Here is an 11,977-nt window from a genome sequence, read left to right on the forward strand (position 1 = left end):
GTTTTCCGGGTAGCAAAAGGTTATTTTAACTGATTTGAGAGCGCTTTTTTTAAAAATGACCCATTCCAGCGTGACATCACAACGTTTGCAAAACAATTTTTGGTAAATTGTATGCAAATTTTACGATTGATTGAGCACATCCTAAAAAAAATCACCTTTAGTTCAGAACTTCATAAAAAATCTTCAAATTGGCATCAAAAGAACTTCTATTGAAAGAATCGTTATCTTAATATAGAACAGAAATCGTTACGTAACAATGCTCCACTTTTTCCATTTTACTGATTTTTTTCTCAAACTGTAATTTTCTGCTCTTCTATATGACAAAACTTTATGAAAATTTCAGAAAAGTATCAGTTTGCTACAACCAACAAATCGCTGGTTTGATTTTTTGAAATTTTGATTTCAATTTTTTTTACAGCGGTTTAGTTTCGTGACGTCACAACTCGCTTTTTTTTAAATCATTGTTTTGCAAATCTTTGAAAAAAGATGAAAAATAAAATTTTATTCTTGAACGGCCCAAAAAATATGTACCTGGTATAAACCAAAGCAATTCTTTAAGTTGAAACATAACTCTTTTTCTCCTTTAAAAGGGTTTCAGAAAAATATGTATCATAAGCATAAGCAAGCAAAAGTGTTCCAGAAAATTATAAGGGAGAGTGGGGTAACGTGGGCCAGTCTAAATATCTCAGCTGTGTGTTGAGATAAAAATTTGAATACAACTGTCATCGTCGGCGCTTTGCGTAAGCATGTTTTCTATATGTAATTGACTTTGTACGTATCATATCATTTTTTTTATTTAACTAGCCTAGAAAAATGTACTTCCATAATTAAACAAACACCCGCAAATTGCATCCGTGGGAGACCTAAAGTACATAAAAATATAGGCTAATACGCTTATGATCTTAGTTTTGTCATGTTCTATCACGAGGAAAAGGAATTTTTGATGAAATATCAATAAGTCACACAAACGCAACCAATTTGCAAATCATAGCTTGTGGGGAATTGTGGACCACTTTTTGTGGGGTAGCTTGGGCCACCTATATGTTGGTGTTTTAATACACATTTAGAACAGGCCCGTGCGAAGGACCCGTCCATGGGAGGGGGGGGGGGGGGGGGTTCGAAATTCAAATATTATCAATATCAAAAATTTACAAAAATAAGGAAATTGATTTCTAACACCATTTTCATACTTATGGTCATCACACAAACTAAAAATATCATACCTTTTTATTGGTATTTTGTTTTGTCTGGGATTAATTAAGTAAATCAGAATTTCAAAACACCTCAAAATGAATGTTTCAAATCAATGCTGTTTCCAGTAAGTCATATAAAAATTATTCAAAGGGTGGTCCCAATTCTGAACTAGTAATTAAGGCACAAAAATTTAATACATAAAATAAACACCAGATTTAAAGAAAAACCTGAATTCTGAAATATATGTCAGATCAGGTTAAAAATTAACCATGATTTAAAAATGGTAAGAAAAATGATAATGATTGTCATTTATTATTCATTTACATTTACATTTCATTTCTTCATATTCAATTGAATGATTGATTAAAAAATTCCGCTGCAGTATCTTGAACTTGAAAAAAAAAAATATTATGATTATAAATGGTTATTCTCAATTGGGATAAAAAAATCCATTTTGAATTTAGGAGAAATTATTCAAAAGTTGATAATTTAATTTTATTGGTTAAAAAAAGAAAATATTAAATTTTTCTCAAGAGTGCTAGTGATCGAAGTCGAAGATAAAACCTTTTAAATATTAAATTCATCAAAATATTCATTTTTGAAGTTCAAAATAAAAATATATTTATAAAACATGTTAAATTACACTGATGAAATACAGATTGGGAAATGGGTGATCTCGTGAATAATCAATACAAGGTGATAAATTAAAAATAAAAACAATGAATTCCAAGTTTTGTTGAAAATATTAAGAACACAAATATAATACAAATTAAGATAACATTGCGCATTGAAATCAAACTTTTAAGTTGCTCGATTTTTTTTTTCGAACTTGATAAAGATTAATTAAAATTCATAATCGATTAAAAACATGATTTTAAATGATGCAAACTAATGAAACATTTATAAATGTTCAATCAAAGGTTATAAAGTTTAAAATTTCAAGCTCTGAATATTTTATCGCTTTCAATTGAAATATTGGGTCCTGGAAACGACAGAAGGTAGAAACTATGTTTATCTTATTGAAAATTTAGTTTCAAAAGCTTTCAAGAAGATTATCTTTTAAGAATACAAACATTCAGAATTAAAAAATAAAGACAAAATTATTAAAAATATTTCATAAAATTTAAATAGTTTGACTTTAAATTTCGGTAACTATTTTAAAAATTTCATCAAAGAAATATTTCTGACATCACTAAATAAAGTTCAAAATATTTTAATCCATTCATCAAAATTTGTTGAATCTTGCAGAACAATTAGATTTTTGTATTTAAAATATCTTGAACTCAATATGATGTCAAACTTCTTTAAAAATAAAGAAAAGTAAAGAAACAGAAAATTGCTTAATCTTTTTTTTGAAGAACTCTAATTTATTTGAAGTCTCGGGGTTAGTTGAGAATTGATTTGAAACCTTTATTTTAAAATGTGTAGATTCAAAAAATAAATTGTGGTTTTTGAAAATATTTCATATCAGCACGATTTTATGTAAATCAAAATTTGTAGTTATAAAAAAGATTTAATAACAGATTAATAATTTGTTTTGCTTATTCTGATGACCATCGTGAGTAGTACACACCTGATTCATGGTTCCCAATTAGTTGATGTATAAGATTTGAATTCGATGAATTAATGTTGCAGTTGAAAATATTGGTTTAAAACTCTGAACTTTTTTAGTTACACTTCTTATTTAAAAACCCGTTCTAAAGACGAGGTAGGGGTTTTGTATGTCATGTTTAGAGTTTCAATACAAATGGTTGATAGAATTGCAAATGGAAATTGTCAATTAAAAATTATTTTCAATTCATGAACGGCATGTTCACGATTTGTTGTGTTGTAAAATGAAATGTTTCAAGCATAAAGACATTTAAGACTATCCGTCGGAGGCGAGCAAAATTTCTGACTTGCTTGTTAACACATATTTACAGGAACTAGGATATATTAGATCATACTCAAATCTCTTTCCTATTTCATCATCTGATATTACTTGAAAATAACTAAATGAGTTATGAAATTTCAGTTTTGGGTCAACTTATAAACTTTGCATATTTTAAAGTCCATTTGGATTTGGCGGCCCACGTTTCCCCACATTTTTTCAAAATCCAAATTTTTTTTTCAAATAGATAGAACTCGGAAAATTAATGTATTTAAAAATATTTAAAAAATCTTATGCTACCTTGAAAATGAAGAAAACATTTCCATTTATTTTGTTTTCTTTTTATCTTTTATAATGAAGAAGTTATGAAGCAAAGAAAAAATGTGGCCCATGATTCCCCACTCTCCCCTATTTTATTGTATGCGGGAGCAAAATTGTCTTGTTTGCATTCACTCATGTATCAATGCTTTCCCCGATGTATCTTTTATTGGTTTTTGAAAGCCATACTCGTTTGATTCCCCTAAATGGATTATTTGAATAGACCTTTATTTATTTTATACTAGCTGACCCGGTGTGCTTCGCTACACCTTTCAAAATCAAATGATATTTCCAAAAAATATTCAATTTTTTTTTGTTCTATTGGCATTATTTTAAAACAAACTATAACATAATTCGTAAGCAGCCGTTATAAAACGAATTGCAACACAAAGATACATAACTTAAACTTATATACTGAATCTTGCTCTAAAAATTAGTGTTAAAGATCTGATAATTTTAATCTGTCTGGAGGGTCTCAAATTAATCGTAACAATCTAACTTATAAAATATGGTTGTTTTTGCTTGATATCCTCTGGATTTATGCTAAACTGATAAAAAAGCCCTCCCTGTCTTTCATTTCACCCCCTGCTGAATGGAGGTCGTGGTCTTTAATATAATCATACCCATTTTTTCGTTCCCAAAAATCCTCTTTTATAAAATATAGTTCCATTGGTTAAGAAGTTTTTGAGCTTTAAAACAAAATTTATATGGAGCGCCCTCCTTTCTTCACTGTAAAGCGTAAGGGTCTATAACAATCGTAGAAACATATCTCGTAACCAAGTACCTTTCCATGCCATATTTGTTTCCATTTGTTGGCTTCGTTAGCTTAAATTGAGAACTTTTGCTAACAAAATTGTATTGAGCTCACCTCCCTTCTCCCATATACCTACTCACTGAAAGGAGGATGGTGTGTCAGATAATCATAGAATCATACCAAAATGATTTTCCATGTTAAGTTTTGTCCATTTCTCGGATTTTGTAAAAAAAAAGTTAATTGTAAGCCTATATTCCCAATTCTATCATCGTACTGCAAGAAAGGAATTGTTTCACATAGAAAAAGTATTTTTCATACTCAAATATTTTTTGATGCCAAATTTGGTGTGAGGGATGTCAAATATTCATAGAAGCATTTCTCGTACCCAAATATCATTCCATGCTAAATTTGGTTCCATTTGCTGTTGTAGTTCTTGAGATATGCAGTAATAATGTATGAAACTTCCCTCCCTCTTTCTTTTCTCCCCGCTGCACAGTGGTTCAAAATCAAAAAAAGTGGGAAAAAATAGTTAAAAAGCTTTTTTGTTATAGATTATTGGCGGAAAGTTGAAAAAAAATAATAAATTAGAATTTGTTTTCAAAATTTGCTATTTTTTTTTCAATAATGGCTGAAACGGGGTTTGAGCTTTATACTAGGAAATTGAATATTTTTCAATTAGTTATGAATATTTATGTTAAAAGTAAGTATGGGCTCCTAAATTCCTGTATATTAGTTGGATGAATATTAAAACTGATGTTCCAAGGTGAATTTGAATATGTATTGAAGCAAACAATGCTTGGTTTACTCTGTATAAATATTTTAAAATTTGCATTTTTAAACAAAACAACGTTCCACTCAATGACTTCGTATTCAAAATATAGCAAAAACTAGCAGCTGATTTTAAGATATGTTTTTTATGAGGCTTTCACCTATCCAACGGTGTATAATTTACCACGGTGATCGACAGCGCAAGCTTTATTTTTGCTTCCGGAAAATAAATAGAGTAAATAGAATTTTTTTTATCATTTAATTTTGGGTTTTCAATCAAGCGAAACTTTATTAGTTCATGATATTAAGGACGTTTTTTATCTTCAAACTGTGAATATGGTTATAATACATCACTTCGATATAAACATTTATAAATTTTTAAAGATTAATATGCTTTTTTATGTTGTTTTGGCCTGAGAATAAAAAATCCAATTTTTAATTCTTGTGTTAAAGTTGTCATTCTTGTTTGTTTCATAGAAGGTCTATAAAAGGTCCTAGAAAATATCTAAATACATCATAACGTTCCTAGAATATTGAAGATTCGATTCCAACATAACAAATTTGGCTGTCGCTGACTTGAAAAATTGACTTTTTTCCGGCTTTTTGGGGATTTGAACCACTGTGCGCTGGGAAAAGGAAGGGGTCTCAAACAATCATAAGAATATGTCACGTTCCCAAATACCCGCCCATGCCAAATTTGGTTCCATTTGCTTAATAAGTTATTGAGTTATGTAAAAATTATAAAAAAGGCCCTCTCCCCCCTTTATAAATCTCTACTGGAAAGAGGGAGGGGTCCCAGATAATCATAGAAATATTTTTTGTATCCAAATACCCTCCCATGCGAAATTTGGTTCCATTTGCTTTATAAGTTTTTAAGATATGTATAAAATATGAAAGAGGCCCCCTCCCCCTTTCTACTGGAAAGAGGGTGGGGTCTCAAATAATCATTGAAATATTTTTCGTATCAAAATATCTTACCAAATTTGGTTCCAATATCTTGATTAGTTTTCGAGTTATATGAAAAATTGTAAGATAGCCCCCCTCCCCCCTTCCTATCACCCCACTGAGAGGAGGGAGGGGTACCTTATATTCATGGAAATATTCTCCGTCCGCAAATACCCCCCATGCCAAATTTGATACCATTTGCTTGATTGGTTCTCGAGTTATGCAAAAAATTGTCTTTTGTTTGGGAGGCCCCTCCACCCCTTCCTGTTAGGGGGAGGGGTCTCAAACCATAAAAGAAACCTTCCCCGTCCTCCAATACCCCCACCTGCCAAGTTTCACGCAAATCGGTCCAGCAGTTTCTGCGTCTATAGGGAACAGACAGACAGACAGACAGACAGACAGAAATTCATTTTTATATATATAACTAGCTGACCCGGTGTGCTTTGCTACACCTTTCAAAATCGAATGATATTTTCAAAAAAATTTATGTTTTATTGGCATTACTTTAAATCAAGTTATAACATAATTCATTAGCAACCGCTATAAAATGAGAGCTGCAGCTGGAGTTTCGAATTGCAACACAAAGATAACTTAAACGAATATTCTAAATCTTGCTCTATAAATTTGTGTTAAAGATCTAATAATTTGAAGCTGTCTGGACGGTCTCAAATTAATCGTACGCAAACAATCTAACTTATAAAATATGGTTGTTTTTTCTTTATATGTTCTGGATTTATGTCCTTACTTTCACCCCCTGCTGAATGGAGGTCGTGATTTTTAATAATCATACCTAATTTTTCGTTCCCAAAAATCCTCTTATATCAAATATAGTTCCAGTGGTTGAGAAGTTTTTAAGCTTTACAACAAAATTTATATGGACCCTCCTCCTTTCTTCCCCTCTCTACACTGTAAAGCGTAAGGATCTATAACAATCGTAGAAAGTTATCTCGTAACCAAGTACCTTTCCATGCCATATTTGTTTCCATTTGTTGGCTTAGTTAGCATAAATAAAGAACTTATGCTAACACTATTGTATTGGGCTCACCTCCCTCCTCCTTTGTACCTACTCACTGAAAGTGTGTCAGATAATCATAGAATCATACCAAAATGATTTTCCAAGTTAATTTTTGTCCATTTCTCGGATTTTGTAAAAAAAAAGTTAAATGTAAGCCTCCTCTTCCCTTCCTATATTTCCAATTCTATCATCCTACTGCAAGAAAGGAATTGTTTCACATAGAAAAAGTATTTTTTGTACTAAAATAATTTTTGATGTCAAATTTCAAAGGGTTTCATTTGCTCGATTAATTCTCGAGTTATGCAAAAAAAATTATGGAAGCCCCCCTTTCCCCCTTTATATCGTTCCGCTAAAAAAGATGGGGCATCCATTTATAATTTCCCCCTTTATATCTTTCCGCTAAAAAAGATGGGGCCTTAATTTATAATAGAAATATTTCTCGTATCCAAATACCCTCACATGCCAAATATGGTTCAATTTGATCGGTCAACTCTCCAGTTATACTGAAAATTGTAAGGAAGACCTTTCCTCCCCCTTTTCATCCACCTCTTTGAAGGAGTGAGGGATACCAAATATTCATAGTACCCAAATATCGTTTTATGCCAAATTAAAATTGTATGAAACTCCCCTCCCTCTTTCCTTTCTCCCCATTGGAAGAAGGAAGGGTTCTCAAACAATTATTAGAACATGTCACGTTCCCAAATTATGCGCCCATGCCAAATTTGATTCCATTTGCTTAATTAGTTTTTGAGTTGTGTTAAAAATTTTAAAAGAGGCCCCTCCCCCCTTCATTTCTCCCTACCGGAAAGAAGGATGGGTCTCAAATAATCACAGAAATGTTTTTCTTATCCAAATACCCTCCCATGCCATATTTGGTTCCATTTGCTTTATTAGTTTTTGAGTTATATAAAAAATATGAAAGAGGCCCCCCCTCCCTTTCTACAAAAAAACGGGGAGGGGTCTCAAATAATCATGTAAATATTTTTCGTATCCCAATACCTTCCCGTGCCAAATTTGGTTCCAATATCTTGATTAGTTTTCGAGTTATATGAAAAATTGTAAGGTAGCCGCCCCCCCCCCTTCCTATCACCCCACTGAGAGGAGGGAGGGGTACTTAATATTCATTGGAATATTCCCCGTACCTAAATACCACCCCATGACAATTTTGATACCATTTGCTTGATGGGTGCTCGAGTTATGCAAAAAATTGTCTTTTGTTTGGGAGGCCCCTCCCTCCCTTATTGAGAGAGGGAGGGGTCTCAAACCATAATAGGAACCTTCCCCGGTCTCCAATACCTCCACCTGCCAAGTTTCACGCAAATCGATTCAGTAGTTTCCGAGTCTATAGGGAACAGACAGACAGACAGACAGACAGACAGACAGACAGACAGACAGAAATTCATTTTTATATATATAGATTTTCTTATTTAATTTTTTTAAATTTTGGCAAACTTTGAAATTAAAAGTAGAATCGTAAGACAGAAATGATTGATAGGAGGAAAGATCAAAGCTAAAGTACCTTCTTCTTCTTCTTCTTTTACCAACATGGCCAAAACATGTAAGCATCCTGGAAAATGGAAGGACTTGCATCCTTAATTTTTCTTTTCAACGTAATCTTTGTTACATGTAAACATGCATTGCAGAGATTACTACGGCCAGGCCAACCATGTGGTAAACACCGCGAAAGAAACTGGAGCAAAGGGAGGAATGAAGCGTGGAGATCCCTGCCAAACGCTTCATATGCAATGTTTAACTGATTACATATTTAATATTATAAAGATTATTTAGCTATAATTATAAATCACTTTTTTTTAAATCGGACACGAATGCTAAAAGGTTGGTTAAAATGTACAAAATAAAATATATAATAATATTAATAACTTATTTAAATTATGATTTGTCACAAGTCCGTGATAATGATGATACTTTGAAAATTGACCTAAATTGAATACAGCTTCTCAAATTTCCAACTTTCCGAAGCGGTCCTATTGATGCATTAAACTTAGTAATTATTAATTAAAAAAAAAATGAAGAAGTTACCTTTGTTGAATTTTTACATAAGTCTGATAATTTCAAATTGTTACCCAACGTGAAAGCAAATTTTCTTTGATTTATTGATAAAAACGTTTTAGTTATTTTATACAAATTATGATACAAATTATAAATCCAAAACATTTTTTTTATATCAATATATTGCATCTTTAATTAATAACGTTTTTGTAAATCAACTTCAAAATAACTATTAACTTCATAACTATAAACTTCAAGCAAAAAAGTTATTAGACTAAGGTAATCAAGGAGTATCATGACAAAAATAATTTCTTGAAATATGTAATGTGTCATGTGACTGTTAAAAAAAATGTTGCGCAAGCTTATCAGACTTCATAAATTGATATTGATATTCACGCCAAGAGTAAAATACCACCTAGAAAATAAAACTGTTCATTATCAAATCATTATGAAATATTAACCTACAGAAAAACCCTTCCTTAGGAACATACTTCAAGGAGCTTTATGCAGAAATGCTGAAATATATGATGCTAAAATTTAACCTGCTCACAAGTTTTTCATATCTTGTGAAATATTTCGCAGCTTGTATAGAAAATCTAACTGTCATTCTTCTAGATTTTGGATGTTACATTACAAAAGAAATTTGTCGAAGATATGTGAAACATATTAAATGAACATTAAACAATGAAGAACACTTATCTGAATATAAATCTGCATTTCTCGTGAAGCTCAACGCTCCTCCAGGATTCAAACTCCCGTTGAACTGTCCACAGGGCGTAGCACCAGCCCTTTCGACTGACTGCATCAAATAAAAAACTCCACTGTTGCATCTTTGCACAACTTTTGCCTAAAGCCACACTATAACTTGCGAATGCCACTTTAATTATTTGCTCTGGAATTCACTTATGCAAAATTTCACATATATTTCAGCATTTAAACTATTATTTAAAAAAAAATCACGGAGCACGAAATAAATTCGTGCGATGTCAAAAACACATGGTCTACTTCTTCGAAAGATCAAAGCTAAAGTACCTAGGGTAGAAAAACTCAATTGCCAGCTGGGGCTTTTATGTTGTGGTCATTTTTGAACTACTTGTGTGATTCTCAAATTAAAATACATGTTCTCGAAACTTTTAAGTTTGTTTATTTGTCTTGTACTAAGCAAAATATTGGGCTGTTAAGATGCTTTCTGTCAAAATGAGGAGTTTCAATTTAAATCAAATCGAGAAATTCAAAATTGAAATATATTCAAATGTTATCACAAAAAAAAAAACACCTATCATATTTCTTCGTTTCAAAGTTTTTATTTTTTCGCGTGACATCATAGCGGTACCATGTTCATTTTACGATTTTTTGTTAGCATTCATACTTGTTTTGGAACTTGAAAGTATCAATAAGAATTTAAATTTTGAACTGCATAGAACAGATCAATGATGTGGTTAAGAAAGCTTTTTTGTACCTACCTGTTTTGTGGGACTTTTGGTTGCTTAGGCTATATTAAGGTTGCCAGATTGCCCGGTGTTATCCAGTTTTCTCCGAATATTAAATGGAAATTTTGTAACAGTCCGGCCAGCCTCGGTTGCCCGGATTTCATTAAAAAAAATGCCAGGATTTTGTCCGGATTAATTCACTTTATTTGGCAAATCAAACAAAAACGAGATTTTTCGAGTAAGTTTTAATCATGAAAGGTGTTTTGGAAGCCTGAAATACGATTTTAAATCTGTCGATGAATTTTGATGAAAAACAATGTTTTGCCATTTTTTTTGTCTTCATGAGTAATTTCCTGATTTTGAACAAATTTGCCAGATACTTTCCGGATTTTCAGTCGTAAATTTTGAAATCAAATGTTCGGATTTTGTTAGGTTTTTATATAAAATTGCCTGGATTTGGCCAACCCAGTTACTTGCTGAAAAAATTCTGTCAACTTAAGGCCAGGTTTTTGATCATTTTAATGTTTTTATTTATGTTAAAATAATCAAAAACATAAACAAAAAAAGAGGAATAATTACACACTTTTTTATTCTTTTGGATGCAGACAAAAGTTGTGGATATGGACATACGATTAGAGATAAGTGATAAGTGAAATTTATTTAAAGACAAAAAAATTTATGAGTGCTTCTATAATGTTATAATGTTATAATTTTCGACTGATTTATTCAAAATTGATGAATTTTCTTATCTTATTACCGATATATTTCCAAAACTAAAATCCCCGAGTCCTCCAGCCTCTCATGAAACCAAAACTTGGTTGGTAGTCTGCAATAAAACTTGTTATTAATATTGCTTGGGATCATACACCAAATCTAACTTTAGATTCGAATACGACGTTCCACTTTTCCTTCCCGTGGTTGCATAAGTGATCCACAACTTTGCACAGCTCGCATTAAAACTGGGCACTTTGCATTAACACCATTTCTGATGGTGCATATTTGAATGAAGTAGCATTGTACAAAATTTGAAGAAAATTGATTCACTAGTTTTGGCTCGGTAGGTCAAAAGTTGTGTAAAAGTAAAAAAAAATCGAAATTTAAATTATTATATGTTCAATAACTTGTCATGTTTTATAATTATGCTAAAATTAAACTACTGACTTTTTTAACCCTCATCCTTCCGTAAACATTTTACCAGTAAAAGTCCTTGAAGTGTCAATTTGACACTCCTGACTAAATCCACCATATCTAAAGAATTGCAAATTGACAAAAAGTTCGAAAAACAGCTACCTATGAGAATTTGTCAAACAATCCGTGTGTCGTATTTTGAAAATCTTAAAACGCCAAAATGTGCCAAATTTCAGCAATCTTTTTCTCAAAATTTATGTGATGTCACTGAAAACATTTTTGACGATTCATTGAATGAAAAGTACGGTTATACACCACTTTATTACATTTTTTGTGATCATAATCTTAAAAAGTTTAAAAAATATATACTTTTGTACAACGAATAGCTTCTAACTTCAGCTTTCTTGGATACTAAGTAATTTTTTTTTATCATTCCGTAGCTGGTTTAAAATCTTTTTACTGAAGCTTGTTTTTTGGGATTATTTTTCCTTAGACTTTGAATAAAGGAAAACTGAAGTTTTGAAGGTGAATACTGCGAATACTAT

At 31.5% G+C, this 11,977-nt stretch overlaps 1 protein-coding gene across 2 annotated transcripts in view; it reads left to right on the top strand.

Moving 5' to 3' along the window:
- The window catches only part of LOC129749438 (cyclic nucleotide-gated cation channel subunit A), a 721,507-nt gene that overhangs the window by 395,635 nt on the left and 313,895 nt on the right, over positions 1 to 11,977 (top strand). The gene's annotated exons all lie outside the window — the stretch shown is intronic.

The sequence above is a fragment of the Uranotaenia lowii genome, chromosome 2 (genome assembly GCF_029784155.1).
Source record: "Uranotaenia lowii strain MFRU-FL chromosome 2, ASM2978415v1, whole genome shotgun sequence".
Classification (NCBI taxonomy): domain Eukaryota; kingdom Metazoa; phylum Arthropoda; class Insecta; order Diptera; family Culicidae; genus Uranotaenia; species Uranotaenia lowii.